The sequence below is a fragment of the Mustela nigripes genome, chromosome 1 (genome assembly GCF_022355385.1).
Source record: "Mustela nigripes isolate SB6536 chromosome 1, MUSNIG.SB6536, whole genome shotgun sequence".
NCBI classification, from domain to species: Eukaryota; Metazoa; Chordata; class Mammalia; order Carnivora; family Mustelidae; genus Mustela; species Mustela nigripes.
In genome coordinates this window covers 218,931,735-218,951,042 of record NC_081557.1, presented here as the reverse complement: position 1 = coordinate 218,951,042, position 19,308 = coordinate 218,931,735, and the positions used below count along the sequence as shown (strand labels likewise).

At 39.4% G+C, this 19,308-nt stretch overlaps 1 protein-coding gene across 4 annotated transcripts in view; it reads left to right on the top strand.

Moving 5' to 3' along the window:
* Positions 1–19,308, top strand: part of KCNIP4 (potassium voltage-gated channel interacting protein 4) — a 1,175,184-nt gene that overhangs the window by 810,479 nt on the left and 345,397 nt on the right. The gene's annotated exons all lie outside the window — the stretch shown is intronic.

The following is a 19,308-nucleotide window of genomic DNA, read 5'->3' as shown; positions in this document are numbered from 1 at the left end:
CAAGTCTAAAAACACCAGTCAGTGTTCTACAGCCGCTATAGCAAATTACCACAACTTGGTTTTTTTGAACAATATAACTTTATATCTTAGAATTCTAGAGGTCAGAAGTTGGAAATGAATTTCACCGAGTTAATATCAGTGTGTTAGCAGGGGTGCATTCCTGTCTAGAGGCTATAGCAGAGAATCTGGCTTTTTGCCTTTTTTATCTTGGGGCTGCCCACACTCCTTAACTCGTGGTCCTTTCCATCTTCAAAATCAGCAATGAAACTCAGATCTTTCTCACACTGCACTGCTGTGATACCCACTTCCCTGCCTTCCTTATGACCCTTATGAATTCACTGGATCCACCTAGATGATCCAAGATAATCTCCCCTTTGCAACATTTTTAACTTAAACAACATGCAGTTCCTTTTGCCATAAGGGGCAACATAGGTCCTGGGAATTGGTACTTGCACATTTTTGGATGGCCATTATTCTGTCTGCCCGAAGGATATGGGAAAAGTATGAAAGAACAAAAGGAAGTGCTTTACCTGTGCCCAGGTTCGTTCTGGGAAAGGCTTAAGAATTTGAGATTTTAGGATTAGTAAATAATTCCCAGGGGAACAGATTTAAGACATTTTTCTGAAAACAATACTCCAGTAAAACTACAAGAAGTGAAAATAGCCCTTTGTTCATTTATAAAATTGCAGAATCCAAAAAGGCCTGCTTTTTCTCCCCCCAACCCTGTAAAGATCTAGTATCTTCCAAATTTTAAAGTAATGCATAAAAAATAATTTAAAGAGACAATGGAGGATAGGGAAGAAAAATAATCCCTTTCTGGCTCTCCTGATTAGAAAACTTTGAAGAATCATCTGTTGCCAGTTGGGAGTTACTACTTACTGGATTTAAGTGCCTCAGTTGGTTACCATCTCTGGGAATGCCATTCACTGCTGTCCTCTTCTACTGAAAGAGTGACTTTTTCTCCAGGAAGATGCAGTGATTTGCTCTGTGGTAGGGAGTTCTTCTAGTGTACCTGTGAGGAGTCAGGTACTAGATTCTGAAAGGACTCTAAAGTCTTCCGACCCTTGAAAACTAATCATGAGGGTTGATCTTTTACCATGTTCGACCCTGATCCTTTTGTTGACATATTTCACTAACATGGAGGAACAGAAAAAGGAGACATTAACTATCTGTAGGGGTGATCAAAGGGATGAAACACAAAGAGGCTAGATGTTCATGGGAGCAGGCCAAGGAAGAGGTGTGGGTAGAGCAGACAGTAAAGGGTTGTATAATATCAACAGTATGAAGGTAGCAAAAGCCTTATTGGAAGAAGAAGGGAGTCATAAACAAATGGAAAAAATGTCTCAAGGAGAAGAGACAGGGGCCACTGAAGACACATTTTGCCAAATTAATAGTTTGTCTTGAACAAATCCTTATCGCGGAGTGGTATCAGGACTCAGTGGTTTAAAGCCACCCTGTTTTCTCTAACAGAATTTAACTTGTTGAGACCCTCCAGCTTCAGTACTGAGTGTGATGAGTTGGTTTGGATTGGAAGATGACTCCCAGCATGTCTCTTAGTTATTTAGGTCCCAAAATTTATGCTAGAAGAATTGTAATTAAAGTAGGCTTTTGAGGTCTTTCTTGAGGGAGGAATGGACAAGAGGAAGGGACACATCTAGAACATTCTGGTTAGAACCCATCTCTAGCAACTGTGTAGTTCCCTCAAGATTCAGCACATAATAACTTCTAGCTTACAAACCCAGTGACCACCAAATTCTTATTTACTGAACTAATAAACCTAGAATACCAGTCAAATCACACACATTTCAGTGTGGTAATATTTAAAAAGAAGAATGCATTTTTGCATCTGTGTACTTTGCTGCTTTCATTGTTCCTTCTAAGAATTATTCTTTGCTAATTTTCCCAAAAGATTACTAGTTTCCTTCAGTGGTTGTTTGTTCTTCAGGCAAGTCATTAGGTGAGGAACAGAAGGTCAAAAAATAAAACACTTTGCACCATAGACCATTAAACAGTGGTAAATAAAATTAAAACACAGAGATATATTGGAACCTTAGGGCAAGGCAAGTATCAGGAAACAATTTCATGGCTCAGAAAATTTAAGGCATTACTTTAAATTACTCAGTTAGTGTCAAAGCTAAGACTGTGCTCTAAAAATGGCTTTCTCCAGGTATCTACAGAGTATATTCTAAACCTGCAATAAAATAGCTTTGCTTTGGAAAATGTAATAAATTCTGTCATTTAGACTAGATTATAACATTAACAATAACAGTTAAGATTTACTGACCATTGGGGTGCCTGGGTAGCTCAGTGGGTTAAAGCCTCTGCCTTCGCTGTGGGTCATGGTCTCAGGTCCTGGGATCGAGCCCCACATTGGGCTCTCCACTCAGCGGGGAGCCTGCTTCCCTTCCTCCCTCTCTGCCTACTTCTCTGCCTACTTGTGATCTCTGTCTGTCAAAAAAAAAAAAAAAAAAAAAGAAGAAGAAGAAGAAGAAGAAGATTTACTGACTATTTTCTTTGGGCCAAGGACTGTTAAGTACATAATGTGGAATATTTAATTAATATTATAATAAAAAATGAGGGCCATTGTTATTTCCCCCATTTGACAAAAGAGGAAAAGTAGAACTCAAAGATATTCAGTAACAACCCTGACTTAATGACACTAAAAAGTGGCTGAGCCCTGAGTCAAACCTGTTGTGTTAGACTTTATGGCCCATGTTTGTCCTCACTGGGAAGTTCTTGGAGTGCTCTTTGTATGCAAATATTCTGAACAATCAAAAACCATCACTGACACACTTTTAAGAGTAAGTTTTCAATAGAATAAATTGTACGTGTATATGTGTGTATACACATATACAATTATATATATACATGTATATAACATCTATATATGTAATTCAATTTAACCATTCTTTAAGCATTCAGAAAACATTTTAAGATTTTTCAATGTAACAGGATAACCATCCCCACTAGAACTTGTTGATTTTCCTATAAAAATGCAAATACCATGGTCAATAGAAAATTTTACACTAAACATCAGTAACTGCTTTCATGCTAGCTGAAATGTGGATGCAACCTGTTTGCTTTATGAATTGAAGGTTTACTAAAATGGTAATTAAATAGTGAAGTGATCCAGATACAGAAGGACAGATACCATATAATTCCACTCATATGAGGTATCTAAAATAGTGAAACACCTAGAAAGAACAAAATGCTGGTTACCAGGGACTGGAAAAAGGGGAAGTGGAGAGCTGCCATTCGAGGGACATGACCTTGGTCCAGTTGCAGAGATGAATAGGTACTAGAGTTCTGCTGTAATTCTGTGCCTAGTTAACAGGACTGTATTGTGCACTTACACATTTGTCAAGAGGGCAAAACTCTTGATCTACCACAATACAAAAAAAGAAAAACAACTGGTGATTAATTGTACCTCTTTGCTTTAGTGGTCCCATAGATCCTCACTGAAATCAGTTTTTCTGCATGAGGATATGTATCGAAGTCTATGAAGTCATCTCAGCAACTGCCATTGCTGAGCGCCAAGTCTCTGTCATTTTGAAAGCACTCTATCTTCCCTCTTTGACCCATTCCACGTCTCTGCTAGTCTTAAGTGAAGAGAATAATGCTTTTGACCAGCAGAGAGCAGCAATGATATACTTTATAAGAGCAAGTCTGGTGAACCCGACCATCTTTTATCGAATGTCTGCTTTGTGAGATCAACACAGACTGTTTTGTGTGATCCCAGTCTTTACATGGAGCATGGGTAAAGGATCTTTGAGATTCCCTGAACTCAGTGAATGAGGCTGTTCTGCTGGCCTTCGTCACCATCTGATGTTATGGTCCTACTGGTTTCATGGATAGCATTGGCCCCTGCCGGCTGGGGTGTCTCCTGGTGCTGCCAACAGGGACTGGATGTCTGTGTCACAGTGCCACTCCACCATAGTGGAATTCATCCTCATTACTCAGTTTCATTCAAGGTGGGAGGTCATGGTGCTTCATGGAGTTTGTATGGTGTCTTGTGTTGACTCACAATATGGCCTTCTTGTATAAAAGGCTGTTAAGGATCTTTGAGGATAGTGGAAGGGATCATATTGGTAGAGGAGTTGACAGGGACATAAGCTTGGGGGATGTGTATTGTCAGAAAATAGGAATAAAGAAAAGGAAATGGAATAGGAATCTGGAAAAAAGACAAAATGAAGAATCTGTGAGTAGAAGCTCAGAGAAGAGATTTCAACAAGTTGTTTGTTTTCTCAATCCCCTTGGTGATGGTGAAAGTAAACCAACAAAGTTGTTGCCTTTGGGAGTAGGTGGGTTTGGGGGACCTCAGAACAATGTTTGCTTCATTTTGAGGACTCAAGCTAGGGTGTACATGAGGTCAGAGAGAAGTGGTTAAGAAAGAATCCTACAGAAGAAAGTCTATGTCAAAGTAACCCAAGAAAGAGGAAAGACTTTCTTTTCCTCCAGTGTAGCAGGGAAGTAGAAAGCCATGAATAATGACACAGAGAGACTTTGAAGTGAAAAGGAAATTAGTAATTAATTACTTCAATCTGCTCAATAAAGCAAAAGGCCTTGGCTTCCAACGTGTGTGTATTTCTGTGAGGGTTGGTGGCTTGAGAACAGAAAATGGAAAATAAAATACAACCTAATAAGAAGGATGCTGAAAAGTCTCCTGAGTTTAGTGGAGATCATGTAACACCTGACTGTGGTAGAACCAGGAGAAGTTGTAGTCACATCATCTTTATTACCTGAAACTCTTAAGTATTCAGAAGGTAATAGGTGGTAAAATTTACTGAGTGGCATTGAGGAAGATGGCAGAAGATGAAGGGGTTGATGAATATGGGGAAAGGATGGTTAAATCACCTAATCTTGGATTCTAGGCAAAACAGAAGATAAGAAAAGATGGGCCATGATGATGGACTGGGAAATAGGAGTATGAGAAAATGGAAGCCCTATAGGACTCCAGAGAAATACGGGATGCGGAAAAGCTGAAGATAACTGTTCTCATTTTCCAGTTGGCTCACTGATCTGTCCTGAGCATTTTTAGCTCTTGGCACATGGGTCACCTGGGTAGCTCAGTGGGCTAAGTGTCTGCCTTCAAATCAGGTCATGATCCCCGGGTCCTGGGATGGAGCCCTGTATTGGGGTCCCTGCTCAATGTGGAGCTTGCTTCTCCCTCTCCCTCTGCCCATCTGCCCTGCTTGTGCTCTCTCTCTCTCACTCTATCATAATTAATTAATTAATGAAAATCTTTGGTTCTTGGCACATAGAAAAGAATCAATACATATCTGCTAAATTAATAGTTATTGTTAAACCCAGGCCATTTAAAAAATAAAACATTAAAGTTGTACATACCAGAAAATAGCACCTTTTGTTATAAATAATATAAACCTAGAGCTGTTTAAAAGGAGAATATTTTAACTACATGTTCCTCTCAGTAGCCACCACCCAAGGAGAGAAGTATTAGCATTGTGCCATAATTACCAATGAGGCAATTAATGAATTCTCTTCTGTTAAAAAAGGACTCTTTTCGATATTTTCAAAAAAAACTTCCTGCTCTGACATCCAGTCAATTACATGTGCTGCAGGGCGGCAAAACCATATAAAGACTTTGGCCCTTCACTTGCACCCATTCGTGGATTCCAGGATCACACATTTAGAGGCACAGAAGTCCAGAAATCTAAAGCTGGACAATTCCTTGGGAGCAGCAAGGCCATTTACTTTATCTAGCAAATCAAGCCAACTCAGAGAGAAAGGAAACACTTCTAACAACTAGCCAGATCCCAGCTTAAAATTGAAGAGTGTCAGTGAATGCAAACCTGTGTTCTACATGAGAAATGAAGGCTCCAAGAGGGAAGGTGGTTTCTCCTAATCCAGCGTCTCTATCCAACAAGTACTAGGATTTGGGTACATAGTAGAAGCTTCCCAGGGTGTGTTGGATACTGTGCTACAAAAGCAAGAGCCATTTCTGTGAAATGGGTAAACCTCTAACAGCAAGTGGTACAAAGACAAGGTTGGTGGACACAGCTGTTCTTGGATGCTTGGTGAGGTTCCTATTCTCTGCCCTTTTATGTACCTTGATTTCATTTGGCATGAAAGGTCTTTGCTGCCTGCAAAGCAGCACTGGGACTGAAGTACATGCAACTAACTCTATTTACATTTTACATAGTTCATTTTGAAATATTTTCAAACTCATAGAAATACTACCACAACAGCACAAAGAACTCCTGTCCTTCACTTCATCCAGAATCCCCAACACCTCTTTCTCTCTCTCTCTCTCAACTAGTTTCTGAATCAGGAAATCAAAACTATTCAATACTTCCACTTAATCCAGTGACCTCATCTGAGGAACCACATCTAGAAGAATCTAGATTCTTTCAAGTGTCAATTTAGCATTCCTGAGATTTAGATTAAATTATGCTATATACAAGTATACACTATATTGTTTATGGCAAAGAATTTTTAACCTTTTTTATTGAAGTATAAGGTATATACAGAAAAGTACCCCTATACTAAGTCTACATCTTGGAGAATTTTTTCAAAGCAGACACTTGTGTAACCATGGACCAATCAAGGACATAAACAGAATTCCATAAACCATCCTCATGCTTCCTTCCGGTTACCATTCCTTCCCTCTGCGATAACCATTTTCCTGATTTCTTTTTTTTTTTTTTTAAGATTTTATTTATTTGACAGAGAGAGATCACAAGTAGGCAGAGAGGCAAAGAGAGAGGGGGAAGCAGGCTCCCTGCTGAGCAGAGAGCCCGATGCGGGACTCGATCCCAGGACCCTAAGATCATGACCTGAGCTGAAGGCAGAGGCTTAACCCACTGAGCCACCTAGGCGCCCCCATTTTCTTGATTTCTAATAGCAGGGATGACTTCTTTGGGTTTGGTTCTCTATGTAAATGTTTGACATGTAGTATGTACTTTTGTAATTGCTCAAAATTATCTTTACCATCCTTATCCACAATACTGCAACGTGTTTATAACATTCTTGGTGCTTCATAATATCCTGTGTGTGACTAGGCCTAATTATTTTATACATTCTACAACCTCCATCCCACGTCTCCACTTTCAAGGAATTTATAGTAGTGTGGAATCTATTGAGAATTGGGATGGATCATGGAGTGATTTTTTTTTTAATTTTTATTTATTTATTTGACAGAGAGGCAGGCAGAGAGAGAAGGGGGAAGCAGGCTCCCTGCCGAGCAGAGAGCCCGATGCGAGGCTGGATCCTAGGACCCTGAGATCATGACCTGAGCCGAAGGCAGAGGCTTAACCCACTGAGCCACCCAGGCGCCCATGGAGTGATTTTTTTTAATACTAAAGAGAAGGACTGATACTACCCAATGGAGAAGTTTCTTGGAACTGGTACCTTTATAATTTTGAAGAATGGCTAGGAATTGCACAGTAACGAAAGGAAAGAACTTCAGCTTGTGGTGTGCCTGGGTGGATCAATTGGTTAAGCGTCTGCCTTTGGCTCAGGTCATAATCCCAGAGCCTTGCATCAGGCTCCCTGGTCACTGGAAGCCTGCTATTCCCTCTCCCTCTGCCTGCTGCTCGCCTTTCTCGTGCTCTCTCTCTCTGTCAAATAAATAAATAAAATCTTAAAAAAAAAAAAAAAAGAATTTCACCTTGTGCAGTGGTTCAAAGGCAGAACAATTAGTATAGTGATTGTCAAATCCACCGACACATTACAATCATCTAGAAAATTTTTGAAAATATGATGTCTGGGCCCCATTTCATACCAATGAATTAAGAATCTCTTCAGGGGAGACCTATCTGTAATTTTTACAGTCTTGCCAAGTGATTGTCATGTAAAGTCATGATTGAGAGCCACTAGTTTGTGGATTTAAAAAACTGTACATGGCATTGGAGGGAGAGAATCATAGTTGAAATCCTAGAACAGAAGGTTCACAGGCAGGCCGCCCAAGGCTTCCTCCTTGATCAAAAAGTCTGGCCAGGAAAAAAAAAAAAAAAAAAAAGTCACATTGGCTTATTACGTAAGACAGCTAATACAGTGTGAAGATTAGGAAGGGGAGTGGTGTATAAGAATTCTCCTAGCCTGTGATGTTTATAAAACATAATTTACATCCACACTGGTTTAATTAGCATTTCTGCTTCAACACTCTTTATATTATCTCGCATTTTTTGACACATTTGTCTCCAGAACATCAATTTATATCAAACAAACATGTTTTAAATAGCAAACTTAGAGCATCTGCCCCCGACTTCAAATGTTTTACATTTATCATGACCGCAGGCCTGTGTCTATACACTGAAGGAGGAAAAATATCCCTGAGTTGAGAACTTCTGTAAATTCACTGCTATTTTCAAAGTCAACAACAGCCAGTCTGCTGCTTCAGATGTGGGGATTTGGGGAGCCCTGCAAGCTGCTCGTGTGCAAACAGGAAGCCAGAGTGAAAATATGGGACAGAGGTACCTGAATTCTACCACCTGCATGAGAAGCCTTGGAGTGTGGAGAAGGTCCACCATTTCTGGAGTCAAGGAGAACAGAAACCCTATTTACTGAAATTCTGATTTCATCAATTCCCAGTGGCGTGATCCTGGAGACAGTGATTTAATCCTTCTGAACCCAATTTTTTTCATCTATAAAATGGGGTCTGGGGGAAGGAGGTGAGGAGCACATATTCTGTTGAGTGTGAACTCTGTATCAAGCATTGCATATAGGCTTTCAACAAGTACAACTTCACTGAATACCCTGAGATATGAATAACTATGCAGTAATTAGTATTAATAACCCTATTTTATAGATCAGGAAAAGGAAACTTTGAATTTAAGCAATTGACTCCAAAACCTGCTCTTTTACTTACCACACAGTTAAAGATTCAACACAAAACAGATCAAGAAGGAGCGTATTCCCAGTTTCTGGGGAGGCAAGAAGATGGAGGAAATAAGCACAGAGTCATAGTGCCTCTTACTAATCTTAGTACAAGCAAAAGATAGGCTATACTGGTTTGAGCATGTTGCAAGCGACAACCTTCTTCCCCAGAAAAATGCAACTAATTATGTCTTCCATCTTTCAATGAAATATTTATTGAGCCCCTACTGCATACCAGGTCATCTTTCAGCTACTGTGTCTGAGAAGGGTCTTGTCCAGAAACAGGTAAACCTCCACATTCAGTACCCTTTTATCTCTTACAGAGACCAAAGATTTCAGGGAGTAGCATCCTCAATCCACGTAGCCCCTGTGTGGCTTGCTAGAGAGAATAAAACTGCTACAAATGTTCCTTTTTGGTGAATGGTGTTTATTTAAACAAACTCTTAATAGAGGTATCACTCCTATGTCATGTTTTGAAGTGTCACCTGCTTCATAAGGAAATACTCATTTGATTTTTGCTTTGACAACGTTTCTTAATAGTGGGGAAAATGATCTTGAAAGCCACGGGTTTTTGCTCTCTTCCTTCCATGTGAGCACCTCTAAACATAGGTTTTTGGGAGTTTGTTTGTTTGTTTGTTTTTCCTTCACCTTTCCCTCTTCATCTCACTGAAGGCTGCTTGCTCCTTCCTGTGTTTTTATGTTGTCCTAGCTTCTCCTTGCAGTTCTTTGTAATAGAGATGATTGAACAAGCCAATACAATTTATTCTAATTCCCTAGCTTATTAAATCAAGCACTTGAAGGTCACTGTCAAAACCATAACAGACCGGGGGCTCTTTTAATAAGCGTAGATGGTTATGCAAGGCTAATGTGATAGGAGCCAAAGGAGCAGAGACTCCTGATTTAGGAGGTGTTCAATATCTGCTTATAAATATAGATGGAGGAGAATAATGAACTTCTCGACCCCAAAGCTGGATTGATTTTTAGATACCTTTCTAAACTTTTGATTGTATGGGAAAACATGTGTAACAAAAAGTGATCGACCAAGGAGAGTCTACACACATGGAAAGGGTCTGGCTGGGAATAAAGCAAAGGGAGAATGCCTTAATATAGTAATTCAAGAGTACAACTTGCTACCAGGATTCCTCTATATCAACATGTTGGAGAGTTTCTGATATTCAGCATCTTCATTTGCTCATTTCATTTATTCAACAAACATTCTGTTGAGCACGATTGGGTAATGATCTAAATTCCTGGTATACAATGGGTATACAATGAACAAGACAAGAAAAGTCAGGCCACCATGAAGTTTATATTTTATTTTAATTGCAGTTAGTCAACGTACAGTGCTATATTAGTTTTGGGTGTACAATATAGTAACTCAACAGTTCCATCCATTACCCTGTGCTCCTCATGACAAAGTGCACAGTCCTTAATCCCCATCACCTATGTAACCACCCCCTTCCACCCCTCTCCTCTCTGGTAACCATCAGATTTGTTCTCTGTAGTTAAGAGTCTGGTTCTTGCTTTGTCTCTCTCTTATTTTATTCTCTTTGCTCATTTGCTCTGTTACTTCAATTCCACATATGAGTGAATCATATGGTATTTGTCTTTCTCTGTTTTTTGTTTATTTGTTTTTGTTTTTGTCTTTGTTTTGCTTAGCATTATAGTCTCTAACTCCATGCATGTTATTGCAAATGACAAGATTTCATTCTTTTTTATGGCTGAATTTTATATATGTGTGTGTGTGTGTGTGTGTGTGTGTGTGTGTATACACATATATATACCATATACATAAAACATATAATATATATGCATATATATAACATAATATATTTTATATATCTATATCTATATCCCACATCTTCTTTACCCATTCATCAATCAGTCAATACTTGGCTGCTTCCATATCTTGGCTATTGTAAATAACACTGCTGTAAACATAAGGGTGCATGTGTCCCTTTGAACTAGTGTTCTTGTACTCTTTGGCTAAATACCAAGTAGTGTAATTGTTGAGTCATAAGGTAGTTCTATTTTTAACTCTCTGAGGAATTTCCATACCGTTTTCTACAGTGATTGCACCAGTTTACATTCCCACCAACAGTGCATGAAGGTTCCTTTTTCTCCACACCTTCACCAACACCTTGTGTTGTTGATTTTAGCTATTCTGACAGATGTAAGGTGATATCTCATTGTGGTTTTGATTTGCATTTTTCTGATGATAAGTGATGATGAGCATCTTTTTGTGTTTCTTTTGGCCACCTGTATGTGTGTTTTGGCCATCTGTATGAATAGAAGACACTGTTCATATCTTCTGTCCATTTTTAAATTGGACTATTTGTGTTTGGGGTGAGTTGTATAAGTTCTTTATATATTTTAGATACTAACCCATTATCAGATACATCATTTGCAAATATCTTTTCCCATTCTGTAGGTTGTCTATTGGAATTGTTGTTGTTGTTTGCTTTGCTGTGCAGAAACTTTTTATTTTGATCTAGTCCCAATAATTTATTTTTGCTTCTATTTTTTTAATTTAATTTAATTTAAGTTTTTGTCTGTGTGTTCCAGAATTCATTGTTTATGCACTTCACCCTGTGCTGCCTGCAATACATGTCCTCCTTAATAACTACCACCAGGCTCACCTAACCTCCCCTTACCTTCCTTCCAAAACCCATAGTTTGTTTCTCAGAGTCCACAGTCTCTCATGGTTTGTCTCTCCCTCTGATTTCCCCCAACTCACTTCTCCTTTTTCCCCAACTCATCTCCCAATGTCCTCCATGTTATTCTTTATGCTCCACAAGTAAGGGAAGCCATATGATAATTGATTCTCTCTCTGCTTGACCTATTTCACTCAGCATAATCTCCTCCAGTCCCATCCATGTTGATACAAAAGTTGGGTATTCATCCTTTCTGATGGAGGCATAATACTCCATTGTATATATGTACTATATCTTCTTTATCCATTCATCCATTGAAGGACATCTTGGTTCTTTCCATAGTTTGGCGACTGTGGCCATTGCTTCTATAAACATTGAGGCACAGGTGACCTTTTTTTTCACTACTTCTGTATCTTTGGGGTAAATACCCAGTAGTGTAATTGTAGCATCATAGGGTAGCTCTGTTTTTAATTTCTTAAGGAATCTCCACACTGTTTTCCAAAGTGGCTGCACTAACCTGCATTCCCACCAACAGTGTAAGAGGGTTCCCCTTTCTATACATCCTCTCCAACACTTTCTGTTTACTGTCTTGTTGATTTGGGCCATTCTAACTGGTGTAAGTTGGTATCTCAATGTGGTTTTGATTTGAATGTCCTTGTTGGCTAATGATGATGAGCATTGTTTCATGTGTCTGTTAGCCATTAGTATGTCTTCTTTGGAGGAGTGTCTGTTCATATCTTCTGTCCATTTTTTGATGTGATTATCTGTTTTTTGGGTGTTGAGTTTGAGGATTTCTTTATAGATCTTGGATATCAGCCCTTTGTCTGTAGTGTTGTTTGCGAATATCTTCTCCTGTTCTGTGGGTTGTCTCTTTGTTTTGTTGACTGTTTCCTTTGCTCTGCAGAAGGTTTTTATCTTAATGAAGTCCCAAAAGTTTATTTTTGCTTTTGTTTCCCTTATCTCAGGAAATATATTTAGAAAAAAAAATGGTGCTATGGCCAATGTCAGAGAAATAACTGCTCTCTCTTCTAGGATCATCGTGGTTTCAGGTCTCTCAATTAGGTCTTTTATCTATTTTGAATTTATTTTTTAGTATGGTATAAGAAAGTGGTCTGATTTCATTCTTTTGCATGTTGTTGTCCAGTTTTCCCAACACAGTTTATTGAAAAGACTGCCTTTTACCCATTGGATCTTTTTTCCTGCTTTACCCAAGAGTAATTGACCATATAATTATGAGTTTATTTCTGGATTTTCTATTCTGTTCTATTGGTCTTTGTGTCTATTTTATATCAATATTATACTATTTGATGACCACAACTTTGAAATACAGCTTGAAGTCAGGAATTGTAGTTCCTCTAGCTTTGTTTTTCTTTTTCATGATTTCTTTGACTATTCGGGGTCTTTGGGGGTTCCACACAAATTTTAGGATTGTTTTTTCTAGTTCTGTGAAAATTGTTGTTGGTAGATAGTGATTGCACTAAATGTGTAGATTGCTTTTGATAGTATAGGCATTTTAACAATATCTGTTCTTCTGATCCATGAGTGTGGACTCTCTTTCCATCTCTTTGTTCCAGCTTCAGTTTCATTCATCAGTGTCTTATAGTTTTCAGAGTACAGGTATTTCACCTCTTTGGTCAGATTTACTGCTAAGTATCTTATTATTTATTTTTGGTGCAATTGTAAATGAGACTTTTCTTAATTTCTCTTTCTGCTACTTCACTATTGCTGCATAGAAATGCAACATATTTCCCTACATTGATTTTGTATCTTGCAATTATTCTGAATTTTTTGACCAGTTCTAGCAGTTTGTTGGTGGAGTGTTTAAGGATTTTTTTATATATTATAGTATCATGTTATCTGTAAATAGTGAAAGTTTTACTTCTTTCTGACCAATGTGGATTCCTTTTATTTCTTTTTTGTTGTCTGATTTCACTGCCTGGGACTTCCAGTACTATGTTGAATAAAAGTGGTAAGAATAGGCTTCCCTCTCTTGTTCCTGACCTTAGGGGAATATAGTTGTTTTGTAGTCTGGTTTCAGAGACTAGAATCCAAACAAACAAACAACAAAAAACCCACATTCTTTTCTTTTAGCTCAAATCACTTTCAGTAATTTACAGTATTCTAGTAGTTTTTAAATTGTGATCTGAGGTCCAGCCACCCAGGGAACAAGATCACCTGAAAACCTGTTAAAAATGCAAATTCTCAGGGCTCTACCCCAGACCAGCTGAATTAAAAACTACAGGAGCAGACCTATAAATCTGTTTTAACAAGTCCTCCTGGAGATTCTGATTCACATTCAAGTCTGAGAACTGCTGCTTTATTCATCTGGCAGAAAGTATGGGTACAGGGGCTCTCTGGAGCAAAGGGTGGGGCAGGGGCATCATTCAGGACTTCATAGCCCACCATCTGTAGGTGGAGCAGACTTTCCTGGAGACACTATTTTGCCTCACCCTTTTCTGTAGCTTGGATATCCCTAAACTACCTGGCTTCTTTATTTCTCTTTCCAAAGCCTCAGCACTTCTGTTAAGCCTTGGATTTCAGTAGCCAATGTCAGTCATCAGGATTCTGCAGGATGCAGATGCAGATGGACTGAGATCATGTGGATGAGATCATGCTGATGAGGGAGAGGACAAAAAAGTAAATATTTATTACTAGTCCATTGTGGGGCCAATCATCTGTTGTCAATACTAACTCAGCCTACTGTGAAAGTGACATATTTATAGAATAGCCATGGGCTTTTCTTTGCTAACTTAACTTTTTCATCTCAGAATGTCATAAAGGCTCCTTTCCTTTATCCTAACTCAGTCAGCACCTCACCTGAAAAGATGGAGAGGAGGGGAAAGCAAAAGAAGGAGAAGAAAAAATCTTCTCCATTCAAATATTAATGGACCCAACTCAGAGCAACTGGGAATGTCACAGCTAGAAAAGACTGAGCAAAATTGAATCCAGAACACTCATTTTTGGAAGGAGGAAGCAGAGACTTAAATAGGTAAAATAACTTCTGAGGATATAGGTTATAACTCAGTTCTTCCAGAGGTGACTGGGGTGGCTCAGTGGGTTAAGCGTCCGTCTGTTTATTTAGGTCATGATCTCAGGGTCCTGGGATCCAGGCCCCTGTCAGCTTCCCTGCTCAGTGAAGAGCCTGTTTCTCCCTCTGCCCCTTCCCCTTACCTGTGCTCTCTCTTAAATAAATAAATAAATAAATAAATAAATAACTTTTAAAAAAGTATTCATGAGGTTAGCTCTTAGTTTTAAAGAAACAGTTTCATTATGTACGAAATTCTCCAGCAGGCTGAGCAGACTGAATTTTATGCCCCAATATTCGTATGCTGAAATCCTAACCCCCAAAACCTTGGAATGTAACTGTATTTGGATATAGAGACTTTAAAGAAGTCATTAGGGTTACATGAGGTCAATGGGGTGGGTGGTAATCTCACATAACTGGTGTCCTCATCAGTGAAATTAGGACACATACCAAGGGAAGACCATGTGAGTATACAGGGAGCAGACGCCATCTGGAAACCAGGGAGAGAAGCCTGAGAAGACACCACCCTGCTGACACCTTGAGCCAAGATTTCTAGCCACTAGAACTGTGAGAAATAAGTCTCTATTGCTTCACCACCTAAATGTGCGGTACTTGCTACACCAGCCATAGTACACTAATAAATAGGCTCCACTTTCTTCATGAACACTTTGGCCGCTATGATCATCTGCATGTTTTGTCCCTTCAAAATTCGTGTGTTGAAAACCTAATGCCCAAGATGATGAGGAGGTAGGGTCCTTGGGATGTGATTAGGTGAGGTGGGTAGAGCCTTCATAAATAGGTTGAGTGCCTTTATGAAGGAAACCCAGAGAGCTCCCAAACCTCTTCCACCATGTGAGGGTATGGTGAGAAATCAGCTGTCTGTAATTTGGAGGATGCTTCGCCAGAACCCAGCCATGCTGGCACCCTGAACTTAGACTTCCAGCCTCCAGAACAGTGAGAAATAAATTTCTGTGGTTTACCAGCCATCCTACCTGTGGTATTTTTTTCTGGTAGTCAGAACAGACTAAGACAGTCGTTATAATTAGAATCTAAGGCTTCAGAGCACAGATTTATGGTCTAGACATAGAACAACCTACCACGCCCATGGCCCTCTTGGTGCCTCACTCAGAGCAGAGGGACTGAGGATCCTGGAGTGATCCCAGAGATGGTTTCTGAATCATTCCCTCCGAAGAAGCACACCCCACTCAACACCTTCCTGCTCTGCTCCCTGGGGTGTGAGCCTTTTCTCTTCTATGTTTCTAAACCACACAAAGCATTGGGTTGTCACTGATGACACACTGAATAACACTTAATTAACGAGCACACACAACTCTAGCACCTTTTACTAATTAATTTACCCGAAGTTTAATTTTATTTGCCCCTCAGTTTCTAAATTCTAACTAAACCTGCTAATTACTTTGTGCTAATTCTGTTGCATTCTTCTGGAAAGGAGAAAAAAAAATCTTACAAATATCAGTTTGGGAAATAAAGAGGTGCAATGAATTTAGGAAAGGACCCAATTATTGTTAGAAATGTAAGTTAGTTAGTAAGAAAAGACTTTTCGTTGCTATTGTTGTTGTTTTAATTAAATATTTAGCCTTAATAAGAAAGTTTTTCCCAGTGTTTGCTTATGCCTTTTTCAGCCACGTACACGTATTTAATAATCATAGAAATCCAGAAGAATGCCTGCATCACATGCTAGAAGCTGCAAGTGAGGGCGCCTGGCTGGTTCAGTTGTTAAGCCTCTGCCTTAGGCTCAGGTCATAATCCCAGGGTCCTGGGATGGAGCCCTGCATCTGACTCTCTGCTCTGCTCGCCAGGAAGCCTGCTTCTCCCTCCCCCACTTCCCCTGCTTGTGTTCCTTCTCTCACTGTGTCATTCTCTGTCAAATAAATAAATAAAATCTTTTAAAAAGAAGAAGAAGAAGAAAAAGAAGCAGAATCAGCAGCTAGAAGTGAACTGATGTCTGTGGTTGGCACGAAATGTCTGGGGGATGTTCCACGGCATCCTCCCACCCACTGCACTGGTTCAAACACCAAAGCAGTGGGGGTATGGTCACTGTGCTGACTTCCATGTTATCTTCACCTTATGTGCTTATCTCAGTAAGATAGCTGTGCCAGAGGCTCTGGGCCTGAGAGGAAAACCAACGGTTCATGGGTCCAAATCCTTCTCGGCTTTCTTGGTTCATTCAGAATATTGCCTCCTCCATGAGCCTGGCACTGTGCTCCTCCCTGAATCAGATCTCCTCCACACTTCTGAGTAGTCAACTCAGGGTAACACCACTGAAGTATTTAACCGGCCAAACCATCCTAACTGACCTTGATATCTATCCTGAACTTTCATTCTATCTGATGTTAAAGAAGACAAAGTCATCACTTTTAGGAAGACTCGATTGATGGTGTGTTTGTTCTCATTTCCAACGTAAGGGTGATGAAATTCACGATTTCATTCTTCTTTTGAGATTGATACTAATGTGCCATTGGTGAGAAGTCAAGTCTCTGCCTCCTTGAGTTGATCCTTCTGGAGGTGATGCAGGTTCTAGTTACCCTTTCTGTCCTAGTGCCTGCCACCACCCAGAAGCATCTTCAAGGGGAGGGAAGGGAAACATGTTTCAGGGAAACGTGAGAAAGCCGCTTTAGAGAGGAAAGGCTCAGAATTCCAAGAGGACCCCCTTCCCTTGCTCTACAGAAATAAATGAAGACTATTCAGTGAGAATAAATGGAAATGATTTATTCTAAGCTTGCTATCGCTGAGGAGTCAGCACCATCACCTCTGCTTGGCGAAGATTCCAAAAGAGTGGGCAAGTTTTATCGTGAAAGAGAAGAAAGCTTCAAGTATAGTCTGGTTGAAGGTTGTTGGCTTGAATGGAGATGGACTTACTGGAAGTAGAGTGATCTTCTGTTATTGGTTCCGGAAGCATATTTCGTTTTCTTTGGTTGGTTCTGAGTTGGAGCAGGACAAGTTAGGGGAGCTGACAGTTGTCTAAGTCCCGTCTGTTCTAGGTTCATTCCTGCGGATGCAGTGGCTTGTCTGCCTAGATTTGTTGCTATAATGCTGTGGGTCAGAGTTCCATTGTCCTATAAGGTCTGGTCATTGGGTTTTTCTACAAGGAACAGGTAGGACTAATTGAATACAGCAATGGGTCTCAAACGTTAGCATGATCAGATTGAATCCGACACACTAACAGGCAGACAGACACAAATGCAAATTCACAGCAACATGTTCACAAACAAGTGACAACTTTACAACTCATCCAGCAGCATGTGTCTACATGTCCCTCTTCTGGAGTTATTAAGCTCTTTGGGAATTTCTCTAAGTCATTAGAGAAATTAGTCTTTCTCTAAGTCAGGGTACTGACTTACATCTAACAAAGACTGGTGCTTGATAAGTATTTACAGTTTGCTCTAGGTCCTTTTATCGATATCTTTGGTTTGATTGTGACTAATAGAAAAAATCTGGCTCCAGAGCAGGAGAGAAAGCTCCTATTGCCTACTTTGAGTGCTAATTGCCTAAAGCACAGTGATCCCCCTCTCTGAGGCAGAGAGGCAGCACCACGCAGGGATGACACATTTAGGATAATAGGGTGAGGGAATTGGAGAACATAAAACAAAGAAATGGACCAAGGAGCCCATTTGAACAACTTAAGTCAGTTTGTTGTGCTCCGTACTTTCCCCAGCGCATCCCTGTCAACATGAAAAAATAAGCTATACTGAGCTGGCCATTTACGGAATCTGCTTACTGCCTCTCTATGGGAAATAACATTAACTCTTTGGCAAGTGATCTGGTCAGAGTAAATCAATTTTGACAAAATTGGTTTCATTATTTTCTCTGAGTGGCCAATTAAATGTTATTGTTACTTTTGTTTCGGGGGAACTGTCAGTATGTACTTCTTATAAAAAATAGACAGTGAAGAGATGATGCATTAATGCTTTAAATTGTTCATTAACTCATTCATCACCCGATGGTTAATAACTTCGTTTGTAGAACAGAGATAATCAAGTGTGGTTGTGTTAGTAGTATCACCTAGGGAGATGGGGGAAAAGTCCTCATCTCTCCAGGCTATGCCTCAGATCAATAAACTAAAAACACTGAGGGTCGACCACAAGATATTTAAATTTAAAATTCCTCAGGCAATTCCAATGTTCAGCTAAAGTTGAAAGTTGCTGATCTAGATAAAATGAGATCTCCTGATTTAAATTCCAGCAATTCTGCCCATTAAGTGAACAAGTTGCTTAAGCTCCCTCAGCCTCAGTCTCCTCATCTATGAAATGGTGAAGGGAGTAGCATCTTTCTCAAAGGGTTTTAGAGAAGACAGTGGAAAATAATACATGAAAATCCTAGGATAGATCCTGACACATGGTAAGTTATATATTCTGTATTATTTTAATGCATATTATAATGCTATTATTTCTATAATGAAATCCAATGGAAATACAGAAATAATAAAATATAAGGAAATACTTAAATAATTTTAATACTGGGCAGAATTCTATTTTGTGCAGCCATGAGGACAAAAATCACTGTGTTATGAGAAAAAGAGAAAACAAGTAAAAGTGGATTGATGGAAGGCACCATTGAAGTAGGAATAGTTTAGTTAGGTCTCCAGTGTTTTCTTCTAATAATTTGATCTAGGAAGAGTAAAACATTATTCATTAATAACTGAGCTGAAAACCTTATTATAAACAAAAAAGAACTGCTCAGGTTCTTTTGTTGTTGTTTTTCTAGTTTACTATTTCATTGCTTTTATTGGTGCCGTGGATGTGGGGAACACAGGAAGATATATTTAAATGTTGG